General features: G+C 45.7%; 1 protein-coding gene and 2 long non-coding RNA genes across 5 annotated transcripts in view; 2 read left to right on the plus strand and 1 right to left on the minus strand.

The window, feature by feature from the left end:
• The window catches only part of LOC125962089 (uncharacterized), a 279527-nt gene that overhangs the window by 208724 nt on the left and 44088 nt on the right, over nucleotides 1-26715 (minus strand). The gene's annotated exons all lie outside the window — the stretch shown is intronic.
• The window catches only part of NXN (nucleoredoxin), a 141548-nt gene that overhangs the window by 21478 nt on the left and 93355 nt on the right, over nucleotides 1-26715 (plus strand). The window lies entirely within an intron of this gene.
• On the plus strand, nucleotides 5839-11109 carry LOC125962088 (uncharacterized). Its single transcript, XR_007473488.1, has 2 exons — nucleotides 5839-8948; nucleotides 9993-11109. It is a non-coding gene; the product is annotated as an uncharacterized LOC125962088 (long non-coding RNA).

The raw sequence follows: 26715 nt of genomic DNA on the forward strand, positions 1-26715 counted from the left end.
CAACTGAGCCTGTGCGCCACAACTACTGAGCCTGCTCTCTAGAGCCTGCGAGCCACAACTACTGAGGCTGCATGCCACAAATACTGAAGCCTGCGCGCCTAGAGCCCATGCTCTGCAACAAGAGGAGCCACTGCAATGAGAAGCCCACACGCCACAATGAAGAGTAGCCCCTGCTCGCTACAAGTAGGGAGAGCCCACGTGCAGTAATGAAGACCCAATGCAGCCAAAAATAAAATAAATTAATTAGTTAAAAAAAGAAAGAACAAACTAATTTCACTTGGTTCTTTTTTTTGGCCACGCCACGCAGCTTGCAGGATCTTAGTTCCCCAACCAGGACATGAACCCAGGCCCTCGGCAGTGAAAGCGCTGAGTCCTAACCACTGGACTGCCAGGCAATTCCCTAATTTCACTTTTTTTTCCTACTTTTTAATGTGGCTACTAAAATTTTTAAAATTGTGTTTATTTGTATTGGACAGCACTGGACTGGAGGGGGAAAGATGATGAGGGCCTAGCCCTGGGGTCATGGTGACGGAGATGGGAAGGAGGGAGTGGGTTTGAGAAGCGTTAGGAAATATAATCGTTGGTTGTGTCTTGCCTTTGGAGGATGCTATGGACTGAGTATTTATGTCTCTCCCAATTTCGTGTGTTGAAGCCCTAACCCCCAAAGGGATGGTATTTGGAGGTGGGACCTTTGAGAGGTAATTAGGTTTAGATGGAGTCATGAGGATGGAGCCCCCATCATGGAATTAGTGCCCTGATGAGAGGAGGGGTTCAGAGCTCGCTCCCTAACCCCCCAATGTGACGACACAGCAAGAAGGCATCTGTCTGCAAACCAGAAAGAGAGCCCTCATCAGACACTGAATCTGCCAGCCCCTTAATTTTGGACTTCTAGCCTCCCAGACTGTGAGAAATGAATGTCTGTTATCTAAGCAGTCCAGTCTCTGGGTTTTGTTACAGCAGCCTGAGCTAAGACAGGGGGTGAGACAGGAAGGAGTTAATGTCACCAGCTGAGGTAGGGAAAGTGGAGGCTGGGCGAGTAAAAGCAGTCGAGATGTTCAACTGTCTGACTGCTTGATTCCATCCCTGTGGAGAGGTAGGTCTCTGCCTGGGAAAGATCTGAGTCAGCAACACATAGAGAGCTGTGAGAAGAATTGAGAGTCCCAGAGAGCATGTGGGGAGAGAAGGAGGTGGCCTGAGAGGAGGTGCTGGGGAGACACAGCTGAGGCCTGGGGACAGGACAACAAAGGAACACATAGAGGGACACAAATCGGGGGGGCGGTCACAGAGGCCGAAGGAAGGTGTATCAGAGAGAGCGTGAGCAACGGTGGGAACATGAAATGTCAGAAAAGTTTGAAAAGTACTGCTTCGATTTATCAATTTAGGAAGGGTACCATAAGTCTTCATTAAGCCGTTTCTATTCTTTATTATTGTTAGTGACAATACTTCACATTTGACAGCATTTACTTTGTGCCAGGCACAGCACACAGCACTGCAGGCTTCATACCACAGCCCTGTGGGGCACCTAAGTTATTCTCTCCATTGTACAGATGGAGATACTGAGGCACAGAGGCATATACGGTCAACGGTGCCTGCAGGGCTCCAGCCTTGATCTGACTCTTCCCCCACAATGTCACCTAAACAGTTCTGCAACTCCCAGACTTGCCCTGCCCAAGAAGTGGGTAACTGTGCCTTCTGCCTCAGTCATGAGTGTCTTAGGCCACACATAAGCTTTCCCCTTCCTTTGGTGCTGGCCTTGTGGGGACGATGGCTGTGGTCGGCGAGTGGGGGAGAATTCTGCATTCCAGTGTGCTGAGGTCAGCGCATGTGGGCTCCCAGTGGCACTGATTTCCAGGGCTCGGGCTTTGCTCCCGGGACAGCCTGGGCCCTTCTGTCCACGCTCTCTGAGCGAACGATCCTCCACTTAACGGGTGCCCCGTTGCTTTCCTGCTTCCCATCATTTCTGTGCTATGGCTGTTCCACTAAAGAATCCACTGAAGAATCCACGGGACCCCAGGCCCTGGGCAGAGTCCATCCCTCTGGGCCAGGATTTGCTTCATGGTGAGGAATGCTGCCCCCACCCCCAGCCCTGCCCAGACTCATGCCTGAGGTTTTACTACTTTCGTTCACTTCCATACATGGAAGCAGGGTTGCCAGCCTCTGCTGGGAGCACGCCCGTAGCAGGAGGTTTGCTTCTTCACAGCTGACAGCCCCCTGGCTCACATGTAAAAAATGTATTTATTGAAAAAGACCCTGGATTTAACTATACGTGTCTGCCAAAAGAGAACTTGGGCATCTCCACAGAGAGAATAAGCAGTAGAAATTGCAGTCTAGTTCCTGAGTGCTGTGCTTACAACACTTATCTCCAACCCTGTGATGGTTAGAACATTCTAAGGATGGGAGTGATAAGCTTTTAAATCTTCAAATAGGTAAAAAAGCTTTTGGAGGGGGGGAGAAGAGATCCATTTTATAAACATAGATATGTGTGTATTTGTTAACATATGAGCGTACATACACTTCTCTCACCGATTTGAGGAAAAAGAAAGAAAATCTGAGGGGACCAAACCAAAACGGAGTAGTGCTGTGATGAAATGAAGTGGCAAAAACAACCTAAACCTGAGCTGTCGATCCTAACAGGGGTAGACCTTGACGTGGCCCAGTGGCTAACTGATGTCTATCAATTTTCAAGAACTTTGGTTCTTAAAGGAAGTGCTGTTTATATGCACGACGCTAGGGTCCTGCATGGTTTGCTTTTGTTTTGTAAATGATCAAAGATTGGACCATGTAAAAGTTAGACTTCTAGAAAGTAATAGTTGACAACAGTGGATCCTAAAGTAGTTTGGGGAAATAATGAATGTGCATTTCTTACGGAGCTGTCTTTACTGGTTTGTCGTGTTATTTGCTGGTCCTCTGGTGGCCAGATTTACCGTTATCATCTGGTTCTTTGCCCTGTTACCATTTGGGGTACAGTTCTTTGGGTATATTTTGCTGGACTTCCTTTGTAGTCTGCCTCCCCTTTTCTGAGATTTGTTATAGTGGAATCTGAATTATTTGAAAGCTGTAATTCAAGATTGTAAAATTCTGGGAGCACGTGACAGACTCTGCTTTTGTTTTGGGGGACTAGACGAGGGAGTGAAAACACTGATCCTGGCCTGACGGCTTGCTCACCCCACCCTCCGGCCAAACACTAGATGCTGTTCCGGCCTTAGATAAGATCTTAAAAATAAAAAAAAACCTTCCAGTTCTTTCTTATGATTTATTTTGAGCTTAAAATAGCAAACCTTGAGCTTCTTGATCTCTGTCCTCACTCCCTTCCCCCACCGGATCCCTTTCTTTAATTGTATAAAAAGATTTCGAAATTCTTCCTTGATTCTCTCCTGCCTTGAGGGGAAGGGGTGAATCGGCACCCGCTTTATTGCTACAGTCCGTGATGTTTATCTGAATTCCTTCTCTTGCTCTTTTTCGAGTTGAAAGATTCCCTGCTGTGACTGATGGATGTGTATTCAGAGGGCATTGAATTTGTAAGGTGGATGGGACTGCCTTCTGAGTTAAAGGGCTTCTTTAGCAACGTTCCCCCCCCCCTTCTGTTTAAAAAAATGATTTCTCAAGCATCATGCTGTCATCAACCCACTAATTGTTTTGCCTCCAGGCAGGACCAGTACTTGGGGCAAATTACTTCTGGCTGTGGAGTTGTTTGGCCTCATCATTACCCTCCCAGAAGCTGCTGACCAAATGGCTGTTATCACAGGGTGTCGGACCTACAAACAGAGCGGAAGGATGGATAATGTCTGCCTGCACCAGCCCCAGCTGCTTCTCCCAGGCTGGAGCTCAGGATGATTCCCTAGGCTCCCGGGGCATAGAGGGACCTCACTTTGCTGCTCTTTCCACAAGGGAGGTGGGGCTATAGCAAAGGGGGCCAATGGAGGGAAGAGGAGGCTCCGTCTCTGCTCTTCCTGTTCTGATGTGTGGATTCCACATTATTGTAGGGAATACAGGTCTCAATCTCAATGTGCAGCGGGGAGAGACAGGGAATGGTGTTGGGATCCCAGTTCTGTTAGGTTTCCCTCAAGTGCTTGTTCCAAGTGAAACATCAGGTGGTGATTTTCAACCCTGGCTGATTATTCAGAGTCACCTGGGGAGCTTTTAAAAGTACAGATTTCCGGGAATTCCCCGGCAGTCCAGTGGTTAAGACTCCACGCTTTCATTGCCGAGGGCGAGGGCTCGATCCCTGGTTGGGGAACTAAGATCCCACAAACCGCATGGTGAGGCCAAAAAAATACAGATTCCCAGGGCTTGTTCACTGTTATGTCCCCCAGCGTAGAGCACATGCCTGGTACATAGGATGTGCACTATGCAAAATGAGTTAAACGCATGGGAAACCCATTCTGTCTGCCCATGATGCCTAGGAAAGTGAGTAGGTACCGTCTCTCAGCCCGTCATCCATACACACAGAGTCAAGAGTCAGCTGGAAGCTGTGTCCTTCCTTCCTATATCAAGTCCCCAGCAGTCATGCAGCTCTGGTCCATCTCAGATAATGTCCCGATGATTATTAGGGTTAATGTGCTTTTAGGTTAGTACTCTACTCAGGTATCTAGTGCTTCATGATCTGGGATGAGACACATAAAGAGGGAATAAACAATCATAACAAGAATAAAAATTACAGATTTCATTTACATATTGCGTGTGCCGACTTTGCCAGGCCCCATCTAAATGCTTTGTATTATTATTTAAGAGAAGGCTGTTTTTTTAAATTTTTATTTATTTTAATTTTTTTTTTTTTGGCCACAGCGTGCCACATGTGAGATCTTAGTTCCACGACCAGGGATCAAACCCTCACCCCCTGCCTTGGAAGCGCAGAGTCTTAACCACTGGACTGCAGGGAAGTCCCTAAATGCTTTGTATTATTTATTTAATCCTCACACGACCCTTTGAGTGAGGCACTATTGGACTGAGTAGTTTTCATAATGGTGGAGCCAGTATCTGAACTCTGCCTCTACCACCTGCCCTTGGAGATGTGCTGAACTGCCTAATAACAGGCCCAGGCTGTCACTTAAGGAGGTGTCTTCCAGGTGTCAAGCATGGAGTTGGAAAGGACTTCCCATGTGCTGCCTTATTTAATTTTCACAAGAACTCTGTGAGGTAGGCATCATTACTCCCATTGTATAGATGAGGAAACTGAGGCCCAGAGAGATACGAGATGTGCCCACCGAGTTAGTAAGTGGCAGAATCACCTGGTCAGTTGGCTTTCCCTCCAAAGCCTATTCTTTTTCTCTGTGCCCTACCGTGTCTTATGGGGAACATGGTGTACAGCACATTTGGGAAGCAAATATGGCCTCTGCCTTTTGACAGGAATTTCTCAGCCAAGGTGTTGCTGGAGATAAGGCAGGCTAAGGTCTTGAGCACCCCAAACACAGAGAATTGGAAAAGAGAGAATTCAGGAGTGATTGCAAACCTTCATTTCTCAGAAATGGCCTTCTGAGGTTTTTAAGCATGTAGAATCCTTCAACCTCTTGTCTTTTTTTTTTAGTTAACCCAGCTCCCTCAACACACACACACACACACACACACACACACACACACACACACACACACGAGTCTCTCCTACCCCAGGGAAGAATGTCTGTGGCTTTTAAGCATGTAGAATCCTTCAACCTCTTGTCTTTTTTTTTTTAGTTAACCCAGCTCCCTCAACACACACACACACACACACACACACACACACACACACACACACACACGAGTCTCTCCTACCCCAGGGAAGAATGTCTGTGGCTTTTAAGCATGTAGAATCCTTCAACCTCTTGTCTTTTTTTTTTAGTTAACCCAGCTCCCTCAACACACACACACACACACACACACACACACACACACACACACACACACGAGTCTCTCCTACCCCAGGGAAGAATGTCTGTGGCAGCAAAGAAAGAGCCCTTTGAGTAGCCAACAGGGTGAGAACAGCCAAGGTCCCAGGACCCCAGGGACATTTCCAGCCTGTGATTTGCTGACCTAACCCAAAGGACCTCCTGATTGGTTGGTCATTTCTGAAAGATTAGCATTTCTGTGCAAGGGCAGAATTGACACATTCTAGAGAGAGAAGGTAAAAAATAATCCAAGAGATAAGCAAATAGCACATGGGAGAGGGCTGCCCCAGACATCCTGAAAGTGGGAAGTGGTGTTGGGTCACTTGTGTGCCCCGTGGCCCCCGTGATCTGCTTTTAGGTACTTTCACTGGACCCCTCTACTCGTTATCTTGGGAGAAACATCCAAACCCTTAGTAGCCACTGGCTTTTCAGGGTCTGTCTTCTAACTCTCTAATCTGGGAAATGCTCATCTATTCCCCGAGGTTCCTTGAAGACCCACTTGGCATTCTAGGACATGCCATTGGGCAGCAAGCTCAGATACTAAGTGCCACCTGATTGCATGAAGCACGTGGGGAATTTCCACATAGACTTTCTGTGTGCAGGAAACATAGGAATAATTTTCTTCTCTACAAAGAAATATGCTTCTTGCCTGTTTTTCTGGAAACGTAGATCCTTTTTAGTGGATCTTCTATTCTCTAACCTTTGATAGAGACTTAGGAGGGAAAAGTAATTTCCTTTTGTTCTCAGCTCCATCCTGAGTAAACTGGTAAGTGTGAGTCAGGAGGTGATAGGGAGAGTGGCAAGCCTGGGGCAAGTGGGGGAGAGCATCCTCATCTCAAAGGAGCAGCCTTGCTGGAACGCAGACCTGGATGGTCACATCTAGCAAAATGTTTACAAACTGTGGACTCTTCTGATTTCTAAGTATTGTTAACTAATTAAACTTTAAAACACCGTGTGTGTGTCAAACACCACATCTAAAGGCGCGGTTTGGCCCTTGGTGGCTCTTGGTGATTTTGGCTTTAGGGGCTACCACTGGGGCAGCAACTCCCAACACTGTGCTCTGTATGTACGTGGCAATCTGTGGGGCACCTGCGGGGAGTTTTGCACGGGGAGGCCCCAGGAGCACTCAGGAGTATGGATGTGTGGTTTCCAGGGAGTTTATAGCCTTCTTACAGTGAAAAAGCCCTACTTGGGTCAGAGAAGCAGTAAACAAGAGAAGACGGCGTTCAGCCGTATGGAACAGTATAGGAGTCAGAAGGCAAGCCCGGGACCCCTTGGAGTGGTCAGAGAAGCTCCCCCAAGAAGGGCAGGACTTGCCTTGGCCTGGAAGGGCAGGGAGAAGGAATATTTAGGGAGATTTCCCAGTGTGGCTCAAAAGTGGTCGTAACACATACTCTCCACATAGCACTTGACTTTTAAAAAAATTTTATTGAAGCACAGTTGATTTACAATGTTGTGTTAATTTCTTCTGTATAGCAGAGTGATTTTCAGTTATGTACACACATATATATATTCTTTTCCATTATGGTTTATCACAGGATATTGAGTATAGTTCCCTGTGCTATACAGTAGGACCTTGTCGTTTATCCATTCTATACATAATAGTTTGCATCTTCTAGTCCCAAACTTCCAATCCATCCCTCTCCGTCAACACCCTGACCTTCGCAACCACAAGTCTGTTCTCTATGTCTGTGCATCTGTTTCTGTTTCGTAGGTATGTTCATTTGTGTGGTTTTTTTTTTTTTTTTTTGCGGTACGTGGGCCTCTCACTGCTGTGGCCTCTCCTGTTGCGGAGCACAGGCTCTGGACACTCAGGCTCAGTGGCCATGGCTCACGGTCCCAGCTGCTCCGCGGCACGTGGGATCTTCCCAGACCGGGGCATGAACCCATGTCCCTTGCATCGGCAAGCGGACTCTCAACCCCGGCGCCACCAGGGAAGCCCTATTGAGGGGTTTTGAGGAGAGGCATAAGATGATTGTGGTGTGTGAGCAGAATTATTACGGTACAGTTTTGTTGGAGGAACTAGAGGGGAAACACTGGCCTGGGAGGCTAACGAGAGGACACAGGCCACTGTGGTGACAGAGAGCGTGGCTTGTCACAAGGACAGGCCCAAAGCCTGGAGAAAACGGTTTTCAGCTACTTTTGGCAATTCCACGAGTACTTTAGAGACAAATGCTGTTACAAGATAGTATGTTGTTGATTACCGAGGCAACCATTCCTAGAGCTTTCTGGTGAGCCCTGGGGGCATCTGCCTCCATTTTAGAAAAATCCATTTCTATTTTGCACCCAATTTTCTCTTCTTACTGTGTTTCACAGTTGGTAGGAGGTTTGTTATTAGGTTTTTAAAGTTTCCCCTGTGCGGCCCTCGTCTGGAAGAAAACACTGACCCCGCTGGCCACAGTTTAAAACGTTTTGACCTCTGCCCAAGCATTTCTGGATTTTTCTATTTGTTTAGTTTCTAAGAGGGAGGAGTACAAACTCGCTGGGAAGCCCAAAACAAAGGGTGATGTTTTCGAGGTGGGAACAAGGGAGAGGGTTTCCTTCTGTCTCTACATCTCTCACCACCTTCACCCCAACAACTGGCAGACTCGCAGAGCGACTTTTTAGATAAAAGAAGAAAGCACGGGTCTCTTTTAGCAACTTGAAACAAATAAATACGCAAAGAACCACCAAACTTGGCCGTTTGCCATCTGTTCAACTGGAAAAGCCCTCCCCCAGCTCACAGCGTAACTGCTGGCTGAAGCGAGTTGAACAGGTTAGAGAAGGCACCTCACCTCACAGGAGCACCAAGCATGGCCTTTGCAGCTGACGGGAAAATCGCTCCTTTATTTATTTATTTACTTATTTACTTACTTACTTACGCTTGAACCCAGGCCCTTGGCAGTGAAAGCACCGAGTCCTAACCTCTGGACCACCAGGGAATTCCCAGAAAAATCACTTCTTCAGGAGGCAGTCCTTTTATAGGGAGGGTCGGTATAAACATTAAACTTCAAAGTCAGAAGTATATTTGATCTCCTTGGAGTTTGGGTCTAATATGGGCAAGATTGGAACAAGAGTCACCTAGATTCCAAGCAAGTTATGTAGCAGGTAATTTTTTTTAACATTTTATTTCATTATATCTTTTATTTATTACTTATTTATTTAATTTTGGCTGCGTTGGGTCTTTGTTGCGGTGCGCGGGCTTCTCATTGCGGTAGCTTCTCTTGTTGCGGAGCGCGGGCTCTACGCACGCGGGCTTCAGTAGTTGTGGCTTGCGGGCTCTAGAGGGCAGGCTCAGTAGTTGTGGCGCACGGGCTTAGTTGCTCCGCGGCATGTGGGATCTTCCCAGACCAGGGCTCGAACCTGTGTCCCCTGCATTGGCAGGCAGATTCTTAACCACTGAGTCACCAGGGAAGTCCAGCAGGTAATTTTTTTAGTGGAAGAGTTGTTGAGCTAAATGACTTTTTAAAAAGAGGTTATATTTCCTATTGTGGTAGAAGGTACGTAACAATTTACCATTTTAGATATTTTTAAGTGTGTCGTGCAGTGGCATTAGGTACTTTCACATTGCTGTGCAACCATCACCACCGTCCATCTCCAGAACTTTCTCATCTTCCCCAACTGAAACTCTGTACCTAAAACTCTGTACCTGTTCAACAATAACTCCTCATGCCCTCTCCTTCCAGCCCCTAAGAATCAGCATTCTACTTCCTGTCTCTGAATTTGACTACCTTCTGTCTCTTAGCCTCATCTAAGTGGAGCTGTGCGGTATTTGTCCTTTTGTGTCTGGCTAATTTCACTTAGCGTTGTCAGTCAGTTCATCCGTCTTGTAGCCTGTGTCAGGATTTCCTTTGTTTTTAAGTCTGACTAATATTCTGTTGTCTTTTTGAATATACCACATTTCGCTTATCCATTCATCTGTCAGGAGTCATTGAACTAAATTTTAAGGTCTTTTCCAGTGTTCTGATTTTATGAATGTCTGATTTTCCTTTTGTAACCTCATTTTTTTTTCTGTTCATAAAACAGGACTGGCAATTATGGAGTCTTTGGGAGAGGATTAATTTCAAATTTGTTAGTAATGTTCTTTTAAAGAAAGATATGTGGGGACTTCCATGGCGGTGCAGTGGATAACATTCTGTGCTCCCAATGCAGGGGGCCCGGGTTCGATCCCTGGTCAGGGAACTAGATCCCACGTGCATACCGCAACTAAGAGTTCACATGCCACAACTAAGGAGCCCACATGCCGCAACTAAGGAGCCCTGGAGCTGCAACTAAGGAGCCCGCCTGCCACAACGAAGACCCGGCACAACCAAATAAATAAATAAAATAATATTTAAAAAAATAAAGAAAAATATATGATTTAATGACAAGGTGTTACTTATGTTCAACAACTGAAGGCTGGGAGAAGTGATGTGGTCAAAGTGTGTAAGTTGTAGAGAGTAGACCTACCTGAGGGTGAGAGCGCGGGACCTGGCCAGGGAATCCCTGCCTTTCCATTGTGATCTCAGAACCCTTCGGGCAGTAGATCTCCTTGGAGCTTCCATTTCCCTGTCTGTGACTTTTCTCTGGAGGTCCGTGCACTGGAACAACTAATATGGAGCGTTGCTCACAGGGTAACCTCGTGCAGGACCAGTACCTCCGCTGAGAGATTTAAAATTCACAAACATTTGAGTTGAGAGAGAATTATGACGCCTGGGAAGGAGCTAACCCTAATATTTACCTTTAGCAATTGACAGCTTATTTAAAAACAGTGAAGTATGTTGGCACAGGGAAGGGAGGATGGAGTCTAGTGCCTGCCTACCCCATAGTAAATTCAAGGAGGCAAACACATGTAGTGAATTTATGGCTGCCCAGTGGAATCCTGTTTTTAAGTGTTCTGAAAAGCTCACTGGGTTTTTGTTGTAAAATAAGGCAGGTGGTGAGGTGCCAATCCTGAGTACTCGTGGGGAGACTTGTCCAGGCGATAGCTTCATGAGGGAAGCTGCCTTTGACCTCAGAGGAATTGATTTTTGGTAGCCGTATTGTTGCATTTTAAAGTTGCTCAAGGCTTTTTTTTCTTCTTTTAACCAAAACATCTGTTGGGATTTTTTTCTCTTTGAGAAGTAATACAGGATCATTGGAGAAAATTGGAAAATACAGAAAAGTGTATAGAGGGAAAAATCACCTATAGGCCTCCTACCGGAAGTAACTGATGTTCCTGTGTCACAGGTTAGCCTTATCTTTCTCTATGTGTGCATATTTCCATCTAAGAATAAATTCTTTTTTTTTTTTAATTTATTTGTTGATTGATTTATTTTTGGTCGTGTTGGGTCTTCATTGCTACGCGTGGGCGAGCAGGGGCTACTCTTCGTTGCGATGCATAGGCTTCTCATTGCGGTGGCTTCTCTTGTTGCCAAGCATGGGCTCTAGGCACATGGGCTTCAGTAGTTGTGGCACATGGGCTCAGTAGTTGTGGGTCGTGGGCTCTAGAGCGCAGGCTCAGTAGTTGTGGCTCGTGGGCTTAGTTGCTCTGCGGCATGTGGGATCTTCCTGGACCAGGGATCGAACCCGTGTCCCTTGCATTGGCAGGCGGAATCTTAACCACTGCACCACCAGGGAAGTCCAGAATAAATTCTTCTAAAAGGGGATCTCTGACAGCTACATGATATTCCACTATATAAATGAACCATTTATAATTTATAAATAACAATTTATAATTTAACATTTAACAATGTCCAGTTATGGCAAACTTAGGCCAGTTCCAAATTTTGCTGTAATCATCAGTGCTGTTATAAACTTGCTTTTTATTTTTTTTCTATTTTTTAAAAATATTTATTTGGCTGTGCTGGTCTTAGCTGCGGCCTGCAGTCTCTTAGTTGTGGCATGCGAGATCTAGTTCCCTGACCAGGGATCGAACTAGGCCCCCTGCATTGGGAGCGCAGAGTCTTAACTGCTGGACCACCAGGGAAGTCCCTAAACTTGCTTTTATATACATCTTTGTGCATGTCTTTGGTCGTTTGCGTAGGATAAATTCCTAAGAAGAATAACCTAAGGGTCAAAGATTCTGTTATATTTTAGTGATTATTTCCGTTTCATTTGTTCTAGCCTCAATTTCGTCTTTTTTTTCATTAATTTAATTTCTTTTCCTGTTCTCTTTCCCTGCTTTTTTTTTTTTTATTTTATTATTCTTAATTCTGTAGGATTGGTTCTGTTGGGTTTTTAAAGTTGTCTTTAAATGGAAATTTTTTTTTTTTTTTTTTTGCAGTACGCGGGCTTCTCACTGTTGTGGCCTCTCCCGTTGCGGAGCACAGGCTCCGGACGCGCAGGGTCAGCAGCCATGGCTCACGGGACCAGCCGCTCCGCGGCATGTGGGATCTTCCCGGACCAGGGCACGAACCCGTGTCCCCTGCATTGGCAGGCGGACTCTCAACCACTGCGCCACCAGGGAAGCCCATTTTAAATGGAAATTTTAAAAATGCAATTGCATTTTTGGTTTCCTTACAGTATTTTCTCATTTTATTCAGCTTTAAAAAAAAAAAAAACATTTTGGTCTGAAAACAAGCATACATTTTCCACATTTTTCTTCTGTTTCCACTGGTCTACTCTATGTATCTTCAGTGCAACATTTTACATACTGCTGTTGTGTTACAGAATATTTCCAGAAGCTTCACAGTTTGTATTGTTTGTTTGCCTGTTCTGGAATGAAGAAAGTTTTGTCGGGTACTGTATTTCCCCACAGACAGGGCATGTCATTTCAACTTGGCTCCCCTCTGACTGCCTTGTTGCCGACAGAACCTCTTTTCGGATCTTGAGTTTGTTAGTATAAATTTATCTCGCTATTTCGGCTCTCCAGTCCCCCAGTGGGTGTGGTGAAGATGTGGCACCCATGGGCAGTGCTAGTAGGGAACCTCTCTTTTCTCTTTCTTCTGTGTTTGTTGGAGCTGCTGAGATGGGGTCAACTTTATGCTCGGGGCTTTTTTCTTTTTTTTTCCCCATAGCTGTAAGTTCTGACTGTGGCCAGCCCACCGGTTAGTCACATCCGGGTAAGCTCTTGCTGTCCTGATGTAGATACCACACCTCTGCCCTTGGACTCCTATCTCGTGCTTTTCAGATACTGCTTTCTAGAGCCTTGAAACAGTCCAAGTGACTGTTTCAAGAGCTGTATCCTAGCTCCCAGGCCACTCTGATCCTCCAGTGCTGGCCCCTGTATTCAGCTGGGTTTCACCAGGGTCTCTTTCACGTAATCTCTATATCCTGCTGCTGATGCTTAGAAGGGCAATTGCAAGTCTAGCCTTGGTTGCCTTTTCAAATCTGGTCCCAGCTACACTGTTTCTATCTAGCAGTGATTCCTTTTCCTCCCTCCCTCCCTCCCTTCCTGTCCTATACCAAGCATAAATCTTCCAGGTTATTATTTAGGGAAGCGAGACTAACCCCTCAGCCGGCATGGATCCCTCTGTTTTTTTCCGCTGGGTACAGCATTTTCCTTCCCTTGCTGGCCTGCTGCTGAGTGCTGCTCTGGGTTATATGACTTCAAAGCCATCCCCCCAGAGGTAGCTGTCCTTAAACTAAAACTCAAACAAAAGACATTTCTGAGCTCTTTAAAAAAAAAAAATAATAATAATAAAACACCCTGTGAATTCTCTGCTTTTCATGTGGTTCCTAGCCTCCCTCTGACAGCATGACCTGTTCTGGGCTGCCAGCTCTAATTCCTTTGATGTCTGTCTCCAGGATACCTCCCTGGAATCTGCGCAGAGAAGAGTGAAATTGTCTAGTCCGAGTGTGTTGAGTGGGGAGGTAGGGAGAAGCCCCAGCAACTTCGTGTACGTGTTCAGAAGGAAATGAGGTTTAACTGGCAATAACCCTGGAAGAACATATGTCCTTCTCGATTATGGAGAATATTCAGTTTTTCTTTCCTTTTCACCACCCCAGCCCCAAGTTTTCCCTTCAACCACTACTTCGGTATTCATGGTGCTGTAATTATCCATCACCTGGTGGTTTTCTTGAGGTATTTGTTGTTTCCCGAATTCTCTAAAGCAGCCGCCTCTCTCCTCTGGCCAAGGCTTGGGATCTTCTTTTTAGACATGCCTCTCCCTTTTTTTTTTTTTCTTAAAAAACAAAAGCACAACCAGAAATTATTTCTTATTACAGAGAATTTAAAATTATACAGAATTAGAATAATCTCATGAAGCCCATATACCCATCATCCAGCAGCAGCAATAATCAATTCATAGCTAATCTTGTTTCATCTCTACCCTTTCTCACCCTATTATTTTGAGGAAAAATCTCAGGCATTTTATCATTTCAGCCATAAATACTGAAATGTGACCGCTAGAAGGTAAGGGTTTGAAAAATAACCAATACTATGACTGTACCGTCCAAATTAATAATTCCTAAATAACATCAAGTATCTAATCAGGGTTCAAATATTTCATATATCAAAATATCATATATTGATATATGTCAGCTTTTAAAATTACCTGTGTAATTTTAAAATTCTGTGATTCAGTCTCAAGTTTAAAATTCTGTGATTCAGTCTCAAGTTTTCTTTCACTTAAGTGTTTACCCAGCCAAAGCCTAAGGTGCTCCAGTTAAACTCCCTCCCACCCCAAGCTAGAAAGGGAAATTCAGTGAAAGGCACTTAACCAGAAGGGGGGTGCCTCGTGCTTCAGACCTTCCTAGCCAGACAGGCCCTGTGACTGGAGCCCTGGGCTCTTTCTCCCCTTTGGTCTTGGAGCCCCTGGAGGGTATAGACAGTTTCCTCATAAACTTTGAGTCTCTGGGGTCACTTCAGATTTTAGTACCAAACTATAGTATTTTAAAATGTTATTCCTTTTTTGTTATTTAACAGACTTGCATAGCACTCACTGTACCTAACGCTATTCTAAGCGCTTATGCATATTAGCTCTCTAATTCTCATAATAACCCTAAAGATTGGCTTATACGGGCCAGAGGGAAAGGGTGATTATCTGTTTCTTTTATGTCAGTAGGTGATACACATGTCCTGCATTTTCTGGGACGCTCTCAGTTTTATATCATTTTAACTTTTTCAGAAAAAGGTGAGTTTATATGTGTAAGTGTGAACTGTAATGCCGTTATAAAATATTCCATATGTACCTGCATGTTAGGAAGAAACTCTATTATCATAAGGCCACACATTCTGAAAATTGGTTCAGCTGACAGCTCTGACACCTGACCGACATTGCCTACGCCTCTTAAGTCATATGTCAGCAGCATCCTTCTTTCCTCACTGGTTGCACGTGAGGCCAGGATGTGGCATCCCAGAAAGGAGGCAAAGCCAACACACCTTGCTGTTCTCTCCCTGCTTCTCTCCAGCTTAGCGCTTTCCATCCAGGTCTGTTCTTTTCCACAGCAGCGTCCAGTCTTCAGGTCACCTTGGGGGACTGGAAGGCACAGAAGGAAAGACTCATTGGCTGAGTGTGTTCATTCACAGAAAGGGCTTTCCTGGGGGCGACTGCTGGCCGTGGCCTCGCACGGTGCACAGTAGCCAGCAGAGTGTGAGGGCTGCACCTGCCCCACCGCCACTCTGAGCACGCGCCGCTGCCGTGCTTAAAGGGCGTCTCTCCCACTCTAATGGGAGGAAAAAGGTAAAACAGAACCGGAAGGCTTTGTCACGAGAACATTTTTGGGCTAATGAGAGAAGAGTGCTTTAGCCATGCTCTCTGTGTTGAAGCCTGATTATGTGAGCGCGTCCATCTTTGGGAGGACAACTGATGTAAGGGCGAGGGGGTCTGAGGACAGCGTAACCTCATGGCAGCAGGGATGCAGGTTTTATTGGGGGATGTTTGAAGGATGCTAAGCAGACCCTCATGTGGTTGGAGTGGTAGGAAAGGTGTGTTCTCTGAAGGACCACAACCGTCAACACCCACATTAATAGCCTTCTCTCCCAGGGCTCTATCTGTCAGAGTCAGCACCTTCTGTTATTCCTGGTCATGTTCTGCATAGCTCAGGGCCTTATACACAGTAGGTGCCCGGTATATACACATTGAATGTATGTGCATATAGCTCATTGATCAGAATGCTTGTTTACTGCAGCCCTCCATGGACCCCAAAGCTGGCGTCTGGTTCCTTTCACACGACCTTACCAGATCTTCTCCAAACATTATCACCTAGGTCCCTCCTTATTCTGCCTTGACGAGAAGGTCCAAGGGCTTTCCGAGCTTTCCCCCAGCCACACCCTGACCCCGATCGTTTTCATAGCTCTCAGTTCCCAAGAATTGCCCTTTCCCAAATCTCATTGCCTGCTCGGCTACCCACAAAATTGCTTCTGGTTTCTCCTTGTTTTGCTAGCACCCTCATCCAGTGGTAGCCCCCCACTTCTCAATGTTGTTAAGCCGAGGGGGTTTTTGGCTGTCAGATAGACCACATAATATAGGAGAGGTGGTGACTTCTTGCCAGAGATGAAACTTAGCAACTGGGGTGGAGACCTGCGGTTCCTTTAAAGAGCAGAGCAAAATGATGCAGTCGTGAGTGGCGGCAAATGAATACTCTGCCCAGCTAGGAAGTTAGCTTGGAAATGGGTTAGGACAGTGTTCTTCCTTGGGTTGGAATTTGGCCAGACTTGGGATTTTATTGAACATCAGTTATCAATGCAAGAACTTTTTCAGAAGTGATCTGCTGGTTTTCTTCTTATTGTACTGCCTGAGTTTCCTGTAGTCAGCATTTATTACTTTTATAATCATAAAGTTAAAAATAAAATGCCACTTAGATGGAAGCGAGAACATCACGTCATTTAAGTCACATAACATGGCATGTACCCACGTCTTCCCCCATCTCTTTATTTTTCAATTAATACAGGGTTAGGGCTGTTTGTGCTCGAGGCTCGAGGACCTTGGCTGCTTGCACTGGAATCTGTGAATTTAGTCCAAATTGATAGTGTTCTGGTATTCCTGAAGACTTTTATTTATTTACTTTATAACAAGCAGCTTAAATGAAGGCATATTTCTCAAACTGACCACGTATTGTTCAGGATAAACAGCTTTATAGTAAGTGCATAATAGGGATATGGATTTACTGTAGGGGTCTTGAGTAGTTTTTACAGGCATTGTTTTAAGTCAGGGGGAGGCAAAGATGAAAGGACAATTCAAGATAAGCCCTGTGAGTAATTTTGTGTTGCAGTGAGGGGTTGAGATGGAGGGGATTTGCTTTGGCATTCATGCCCAGTCCTGCTGCAGACAGTATCCCGGAACAGAAAGCTGCCTGGAACTCATCGGCAGGACAGGGGACCCCGTTTTGGCTCGGATTTGGGAATTAAGCATGTGGCGAGTCTAATATTAGAAAATCCGTTCTTACCCTTCCCCCATCCCTATCCATCAAGCTCTTCTGTCCCTCTTTGTGTGCACCACGTCTCCACACCTCCTTTCTCTCGTGCTTCCTCTGTGAGCAGTCGTTTAATTTATTTTTTGGCTGCTTATCTTTTTTTTTTTTTTTGCGGTACGCGGGCCTCTCACTGTTGTGGCCTCTCCCGTTGCGGAGCACAGGCTCCGGACGCGCATGGCTCACGGCACGCTCCGCAGCATGTGGGATCTTCCCGGACTGGGGCACGAACCCGTGTCCCCTGCATTGGCAGGCGGACTCTCAACCACTGCGCCACCAGGGAAGCCCTGGTTTTCTTTTTGTTAATCAGATTTTCTCCCTTGGCCAAGCTCTTCAACCAAAGGCCTTGCCTTGGTCTCGTGATGCACACTCGCCAGTTAGAATGGTTCTGTTTTGTTTTTTTGGGCCACGCTGTGCAGCTTGCGGTCTTAGTTCCCTGGTCTTAGTTCCCTGACCAGGGACTGAACTCGGGCCCCTCAGCAGTGAGAGCGCAGAGTCCTAACCACTGCACCACCAGGGAATTCCTCGTTCTGTGTTTTAGATGCAGATGTTGGCTTCATCAGTAGTAACCTCAATCTGGAGGACAAAATTGTAACAGGAAAACTGAATACCTTTTACATGATTGTGACTACATTGTGTCTTGGGCCCAGCAGCACCCGGAATGAGATACTAAGTTATCTTGCCTTTTGGAACTTTTGAGGATTTGGAAACAAGTGAATTTTAAGTCCTCCTGGGAGAGTCAAGTTGCAAATATTGAAGTTGGTGGGAAGGGGCTCTTACAAATGGTCGTGAAGATTGAGACTGAGCAGTTTAAAGAGGGGGCTTGGCTGCTTCATCTCTAATTTCCTTTGTGATCTTGGACAATTAAAATCAATGGAAAGAATATTTTTACTAAGCACTGACACAGCATTTCTGTGTCAGTTTCCTTATCTTTGAAAGAGGGAGTTAGTTGGACTGAATAATTCTAAGTTCTCTCCAGTTCTAAAATTGTATGTGAATATCAAGTGGTTATGTGGATTCAGATGCAGTTGAGGGATGTGTAGACTTCCTAAGAAAAACCAATGTACTGGGCTTCCCTGGTGGCGCAGTGGTTGAGAGTTCGCCTGCCGATGCAGGGGACACAGGTTCGTGCCCTGGTCCGGGAAGATCCACGGCTGGGCCCGTGAGCCATGGCTGCTGAGCCTGCACGTCCGGAGCCTGTGCTCCACAACGGGGGAGGCCACAACGGTGAGAGGCCCGCGTACTGCAAAAAAAAAAAAAAAGAGAGAAAAACCAATGTACTGGTTGACTCAAAATAACTAATCCATAAAAAGAATCGTAGAACAAGGATAGTTAATGTGTTGGATACTACTACTACTGATAATAGCCACATTTAATGAACACTTACTATGTGCAAGACATTGGTTTAATTTTTACATGTATTTATATATTTAATCTACCTAACAACCATATGAGGGAAGTGCTATTATTAGACCCATTTTATCGATGCAGAAACTGAGATGCAAGGAGTTAGGTAACTTTCATAAGCTCACAAACTGGTGGGAGTTCCCTGGTGGTCCAGTGGTTAGGACTAGGCGCTTTCAGTGCAGAGGGCCTGGGTTCACCCTGTTTGGGCAACTAAGATCCCACAAGCCGCGCGGCCTGGCCAAAAATTAAAAAAAGAAAAGATCACAAATTGGTAAGTGATGCAGCTGGGATTCAAATCCAAACAGGCTCAGACAGGCTGACTCCAAACCCAAGCTCTTCACCATTATACCCTGCTGCCACTGTAATTCATTCATTATGACTGTGTCCATAAGACCCCCGGAGAGATTTACCAGCCCTCAGGTAACTTCCAGGAGCTTTGGGGCCTCTTCCATGGCAGTGGGAAGACATGGCAGGAGGTTGTTCTGAATTCCTTGTCTTATGGATGGATGGCAGGCAGGGAGAGACAACAGACCACTCAGTGTGGTACCCAGAAGAGACCTAAGAAAGTAGACCATAGATCCATATCTTCTGTTGTACCTTCCCAAGCTTCAGTTCATCCCTTATGCTGAGGCACTAATCTTTCTCAAATGCCACTTTCACTCAGTGACTCACTTGAGCAGTAGTTCCCAGTTGCCTGCTGGGCCCATCCCTTAGCGCCAGGCGCTGTTCCCTCCCCTGCCCAAGTTCAGTTTTAATCTTCACTAAGCACCAGAGCATCCCCCCGCAAGCAAGCCTGTCTCCTCACAGACCCCACACCCCTGCTCATTCCCCATCCCCTCTCTTTGCGCTGGTTGTTCCTCCTGCCTGGAATGTCTTCCCTTCTACACTCTGCCTGTCCAAACCTAATTATGCCCTCCACAAAGCCTTTTCCAACTCTCGGATAGTCCCTTCTTAGAACCTTGGTGTTATTTTCTCATCAGCAGTTGGGCACTTACTTATGTTAATTTGTAATTTTCGTTTTGCTTTCCAAACTGTACTAGAAGCACTTGGAAGGAAGGAAACAGGACTGAAAATGTAGATTGGTCTGTTTATGTTCATGTGGGACTCCAACCAGTTCTAAATTGGTTTCTGGAACTTTCAATTTCCCTTATTAAGGATAGGTAGGCCCACAAATCAGCCCATCAACCTCCAGACCTAAGTTCTAGCAAAGCTGTTTAGGGGAAAGGAAGATGAGCCCCATTTCACGTAGCCGGTAATAAACTCATGAAATTCATTACCCTAAGAAGGAAAATATGTGGAAAATTATAAATCATTAATGACAGTCACCTGTTTCTACTAAGAGACGCTAGGGTAACTGTCATTCTTTGGGACTTCTTTGATTATAGAATTCTTGAGTGTACTGAACCAGGTATATGATAAATTTCATCTTGCCTGCCAACATTGACTAGCTGTAGCTTTGTGAACTGAGTGTTAAGAAGGATTCTGAGGCTTTGTCTGATTGCTCTGTCTGTCAAGGGCTCTGCAGAGTCATGAAATGCTCTCTACCTTCCCGGAACTCTGACTCCTTCCAAATAGAAACAGAAGAAAGGAGCTGGCAAAGCATATACCCTGGAGCCCCTCATCAGAGTGTATATAGGATGCAAGATCTTGCTTCCCCCTCCCACTTTGGTCTATTTTAAGTCAGAAATAGCTAGAGGATATCCGAGAGCTCTGTTCAGAATGTCAGGAGTCAGAAGTGAAGTGCCTCTTACTTCCTTATAACAGCAGGTGACTTATGCAAAGCCAGCCACAGAGCACTTCCAACTCACTCAGCCGCTCAGCCGGGGGGTCAGCCAGCCCACGTATAGCCCAGTGATGGTGTGGCAAATGGGGACCTCTCAGAAGCCTCTTCCTAGATGGGTCCTTGCTGCCGGCTCCCACCAGAACTCACAGAGGGCAGAGGTCACCTCTTTGTGGCCCTGGCCCTGGGGAAACTAACTCTAGAGATACCTTTAAAATGCATATTTTTTTAGAAGGGGCTCAGGCCTTGACCTGCGGCGGCCTGATTGGATAGTTAACACTTCAGCTGAGGAGCTGTTAGTACCAAAAACTGCCACAGAGTTTTGTTTTGCTCAAGGCCTATGATTTTCAAACCGGAGCCTGCGTCAGAATCACCTGGAGGGCTTGTTAAACTACAGGTTGCTGGGCCCGATCCCAGAGTTTCTGACTAGTTAGGTCTAGGGTAGGGCCCCCCAATCTGCACTGCTTCATAGTTCTCAGGTGATACTGCCGATGCTGCTGGCCCAGGGATCACACTTTAAGAACCGCTACTCAAGGTAAAACTTTGCAACACTGGTAGCTAGATAGGGAGGCAGACTTTTTTTTAAAATTAATTAATTGTTTATTTATTTTTGACTGCGTCTGGTCTTAGTTGTGGCATGCGGGCTCTTCGTTGTGGTACGTGGACTTCTCTCTAGTTGTGGCACACGGGCTCCAGAGCGCGCAGGCTCATTAGTTGGGGCGCACGGGCTCAGTAGCCCCGCGGCATGTGGGATCTTAGTTCCCTGACCAGGGATTGAACTGGCGTCCACCTGCATTAGAAGGCAGATTCTTTTTTTTTTTTTTTGGCGGTACGCGGACCTTTCACCGCTGCGGCCTCTCGCGCTGCGGAGCACAGGCCCCAGACGCGCAGGCTCAGCAGCCATGACCCACGGGCCCAGCCGCTCCGCGGCATGTGGGATCTTCCCGGACCGGGGCACGAACCCGTGTCCCCCACATCGGCAGACGGACTTTCAACCTCTGCGCCTCCAGGGAAGGCCCCGGAAGGCAGATTCTTAACCACTGGACCACCAGGGAAGTCCCGAGGCAGACTTTTTAGATGATCTTTGCCTTACCTTTTTTTTCCTGGGTTTCTAAATAGGTAAAAATATTTTTTAAATTATGCACTATATGCTTATGGTCCAAAATAAATCAAACAGTATACATAGGCTTATAATAAAAAGCGATCTTTCTCTGTTTCTTCCCAACAGTTACCACTTTTAAGTGTTGTGGTTTTTTCTTTTTTTAAATTCTGGTAATTATATCCATACCTCTAAATTAACTTTTTATGATTTGAGAATGTTGGTATCGTCCTACTCTTAGTTCCCCGACCAGGAATTGAAGCCAGGCCGTTGGCAGTGAAAGCGGTGAGTCCTAACCACTGGACCGCCAGGGAATTCCCTTGAATTTCCCCTTTTATCTCCGAGAGTCCACCTTTCCTGGGATTTTGCAGTCCTCCTCCAATTTGGACAGGTTATTCTCTGAGTCTGCTGTACAGCTGTCATTCTGGAACTTTACTTAGTTGGATTTCCAGTTGGATTTTATTTTAACCCCAGTCACTGATTGGGTCCAAGCTTCTTTTTTCCTTTGTAGCCCAGATACCAATTACGAGTGTTACCAAGGAGATCTTAAAGAGCAAAATGCATTTTTGAGAGCAGAGCTTTAAAATTTAGTGTGAGTTCAACACAGGTTAAGTGTAAATGAGAATCAGCTGTCTTTGGATTAAACACTACAGTTTTTTTAAAAGAAGATTAAAAACGGAAGTAAAACAAGGATTCCACATACTGGCCCCTCTCAGAGCAGCCCGGCAGTTTTGCAATCCTGACTTAAATCTCCTCTGGTTGGATCAGCCTGGAATCAGGGCTGTCTCCAGGGGTTGAGGGGTGCATGGTGTGGTGGGAGATAGTAGATTAAGATTTGACCCAAGCCCTCAGCTGAAATCTTGCCTTTGGCCCCTGTTAGCTAGTTGATCTCCCTTATAATATAGACAATAAGCTCAGACTTCCTGGAATATTGGGGAGGTTAAATAAACTGAAGGATAGGAAAGCACACCAGAAAACTGAGATGTTCTGTATGCACAGGTTTTCGCCATGAAGTTGTGATTAGATGTTGGATCTTGGTGCAGGAGCGAAACCCTGCAAAGGCTGAAAGTGAGAGAAGATTGAATTAGAGTTTAATGCACAATCAAATTAGATACATTTAATAATATGAACCAATGTTTACTGCAGGAGTCACCAAGTCAAATGCCAGTAGGGGCCTGGCAGGTGAAATGGGATGAATTGGGCCATGTTAGGTACCCAAAATGGGTGGGGCACAGCTCATCCAAGGGTTCAGATGGCAACACCTCCAGCTGATGTTGCCCTGCAGGAATGAGGTCTTCTGTTTTTCCAAGCTTAAAGTCTGGATTTTTACGTGAAACCAGCTAAGTTTTACATGCTATTAGCCAGTTTAAATTTTTTCTTAACATTGGGCAAGCTAAACAAAGCACATATGCAGTTCATCAATTTAAGGCCTCTGCTTTACTGCATGGGGATTAAATGTAAATTGCAGGCATAACAAGTATTCGGAATACCGCATTTAGACAGCTGATTGTAGTGTTTGTCTTCTGCTAGTTTCGTGATATCTGTATGAGTTTACAATATTCCCCGATACCTTTTTTCAAGGGAATTAAGAAGAATGTAGAGGGCTTCCCTGGTGGGACAGTGGTTAAGAATCTGTCTGCCAATGCAGGGGACATGGGTTCGAGCCCTGGTCCGGGAAGATCCCACATGCCGCAGAGTAACTAAGCCCGTGCGCCACAACTACTGAGCCTGTGCTCTAGAGCCTGCGAGCCACAACTACTGAAGCCTGTGCGCCTAGAGCCCGTGCTCTGCAAACAAGAGAAGCCATGCAATGAGAAGCCCACGCACGGCAATGAAGAGAGTAGCCCCTGCTCACCACAACTAGAGAAAGCCCCTGCACAGCAGCGAAGACCCAACATAGCCAAAAATAAATAAAATTAAAAAGAATAACGTAGAGCTGGACATGGTCAGAAAGGAGTCGTTTAGAACCCAGTGGGAAACTTCCCTCTAGGTTAATATTCATCTAATAATCTGCACTTTGGGGGCGTCTTGGTTTGACCACTTACCAGTTCACCTCATCCAGCCTTCAGGTCTCTATCTTGTCCACAGGATTCCATGGAGAAAGTCTCATCGAATGCTTTCCTTATGAAGTCAGATATGCCAGGCATACCCACCTTTTCCCATATTGCCACTTTTACTTTTGAAGTAAAATAGGAAGTTAGATGTCACTTTTTAAAGTGGCGCTGAGCCATTAAGATCCCCACTTCTGCACTCTGTACCTTTGGATAGCACTTTATTTGCAGGACATCTTCATCTGCGTCCTCGTTAGTTCCTTACAACAATCCTGTGAAATAAATAATGCGTCCAGATTTTTGGCCACGGTCTGCTTCAAGCTTACAGGTTGTGGTTTTCCTTTATCTCTGAGTATCCTCTCCTCTCTTTTTTAATTACCACCAGCTCAGCTTCTCAGAGGAGTTGCCTTTGTTAACACAAGCCTCTCCAGCTGGTGAGACTCTAGGTAGAAGGAACATTAAGTGCAGACTTGAGTAATCGAAGGACAGCTGATGAGGAGGTGGGCAGGGCTATCTCTAGGCGATATTTTGAAATTAGCTTCACCCCTCTAACTTTCAGCCTGTCTCCAAAAAGTACCTCCCTCTGTTCTCTGCCCCCAGGAGCCCAGTGCCCTCTGACTGGTGTGCAAAACTTCCCACATAAGTAGCCCTGCCCCTGCCCTTCCGCCAGATCAGCCCAAACTCTCCGGCTACCTTTTGTTACTTTTACGTCCTGTTCCTGTACCCCTTCTGGCTCTCCGTCATATCACCCATTCATCTTCGGCAGGACGGTGGAGGCGGGGTGAGGCTATTATAAACAGTTTTCCTGGCTGCACTGGGTGGGAAGACGGATAAATGTATTTAACAGCAGATGCTTTTGTTACCTAGAACCATGTTCTACAAATCCTGAGAAATGTGGGATGCTGTTGTTAATAAAGAGAGGAGGGTGGGGTGGGGTGACCACACAGACAGTAATACTATTCAATATAGATTTAGAATTTGAAGATCTAACACTGCCCTGATTTTTCGAGAGCTTTAAGCGATCCCAAAGGTTCCTGACAGGTAGTAATTTGTAATTTTGCTGAGATACAGATTTGACTTGTAACTCTTAACTAATTAAAACTTTGTGAAAAATGGCTCTTTGAAAAGAATATCAGCTGCTCATATGGTTGATGTTAGGAAAGAAAAAGCAAAGATGTCCAAAGAAGGGGTAGGTCTTAGCCAGGAAAAAAAAGGAGTTTTGGATAAATGAGAAACTAGAATGATGAATTTTGCTGTACTGGGACTAGGTCCACTGCCTACTGTACTTCATAGAGAAATAAGGAACATTTTCGCAGGGGCCTGAGCCAAGACAACATTTTTTCTGGTGAGATCGTTTTGGTGAAGGTTGAAAAGGGGGTTAACTTGCAGTGGGAGGTGAGACATTTGGAAGAAAAAAAAAAGGCAAGGAAAAGCCAGAAGCCTCTACAACCTTTTCTGTATTTATGGGTTTGGGGATTTATGAAGCTGTCTGGATGTTCTCTGGAATGTCAGGGCTCTGTTGGACCCCTCTCCTTGGATGTGTTCCGGCAGGTGCTACAAGGCCAGCTGTCAAGGGTATCGTGAAGGAAATTCCTGCATTTGGTTCCTGGGAGGCTTGATTCTTTGACGTTTAAGTTTCTGTCTCTTTTCTTCTCCATTTTTCCGCACGCGCGCGCGCGCGCGTGCGTGCGTGCGTGTGTGTGTATGTGTGTGTGTGTGTGTCTTAGCAGCCAGAGGCAATCAGTGTTGAGCTGAAAACTGAAAGAAACAGGTTTATGGTTGGTTAGTCCTTGCTCCTGAAGAGCTGGCTGCTCCCAGAGCCCTGGGGCAAACTTCAAAGCCTGCAGTTCCTTTGCCTTCCCAGCTCCGCTTTAGAATCTCCTCCCACTACCACACCCCTCACCTCCCATCCTCTGATTGTCCCAAATTGCCACCTAGACCTGTCTCCCAGCCATATAAAACTCTAGCTCCTGCCTTATGGGCTGTCTTTTCTAGTGATGGGAGTTTAGCAGATTGAAGGTAATTGACATTTAAAGGGTGAATGAGACTTGGTCTCTAAATGTTTGAATTTTAAAATTAAATGATGCTTTATGGTTGCTGGGAGGTGGTTGCTGGAGGAGCGGGGGGTGGGGTGGGGGCGGGGGCGGTCTGGGTATGGTGGGATGGGTGTGCTGGTGTTTAATGGGCACAGAGTTTCAGTTTGGGAAGGTGAAAAAGTTGTGGAGATGGATGGTGGTGACGGTTGCAGAGCAATGTCAATGTACTTAATGCCACAGAATTGTACACGGTAAAATGGTGAATTTGATGGTATGTATACCTTACCAGGATAAAAAAAAAAAGAATTTAAAAAATCAAATGAGGCTTTCACAAAGACTATTATGTAAGTAATAGATTTTTTTTTTTTTTTAGTAATAGGAGATCTTTAAGAAAATTCGGAAAATACAGAGAAGCACAAGAAAACAGGAACCATAAATCTCTCTATGGCTAACATTTTTGCCTTTTACTGGATTTGTATATCTTTCCAACCTTTTTTCTGTGTAAATATTTTTATACAGAAGTGAAACAAAACTGTACATATTGCTTTGTAGTTTTCACTTACTATGTCATGAATATGCCATGTCATCAAGTATTCATCAGCATATCATTAGTTTGAACAGTTGCTTGATATTCCATCATTCCTGATCCCCAGATAAGGCCCCCTTCCCAGTATCATATTGTTGCAGGAAGGGGGACCCCTTCCAGAGCCTGAGAGTGGGCTCTTGTCTAACACTCGGAAATGAATTGTCTGAGGAGACACACATGCTGACAAAGCAAAAATCTTGTTGGGAAGGGGCAGCTGGGCAGAGAGCAGTAGGATAAGGGAACCCAGGAGAGCTGCTCTGCCATGTGGCTCGCAGTCTCAGGTTTTATGGTGATGGGATTAGTTTCCAGATTGTCTCTGGCCAGTCATCTTGCTTGGCCCATATCTGGTCTGACTCAGCATCCTTCCTGGTGGCGTGCGCATCTCTCAGCCAAGTTGGATTCCAGTGAGGAGGGTTCTGGGAGGTTGTTAGGGCATATTATAGGCTGGCATTTCCTCCCTCCTTTTGGCCCCTCCAGGATTTTCCTCGCGAATTTAGTTTTCGGTGGCAGCACCGTGTTCCTTACTGGGACCTCTTGTTGCAAGATAACCTGTGCAAGTGCCCGGCCAAGGTGGGCGATTTCGGTCACCGGTTCCCTAACAGT

Source organism: Orcinus orca, chromosome 19, assembly GCF_937001465.1.
Source record: "Orcinus orca chromosome 19, mOrcOrc1.1, whole genome shotgun sequence".
In the NCBI taxonomy this organism is placed as follows: domain Eukaryota; kingdom Metazoa; phylum Chordata; class Mammalia; order Artiodactyla; family Delphinidae; genus Orcinus; species Orcinus orca.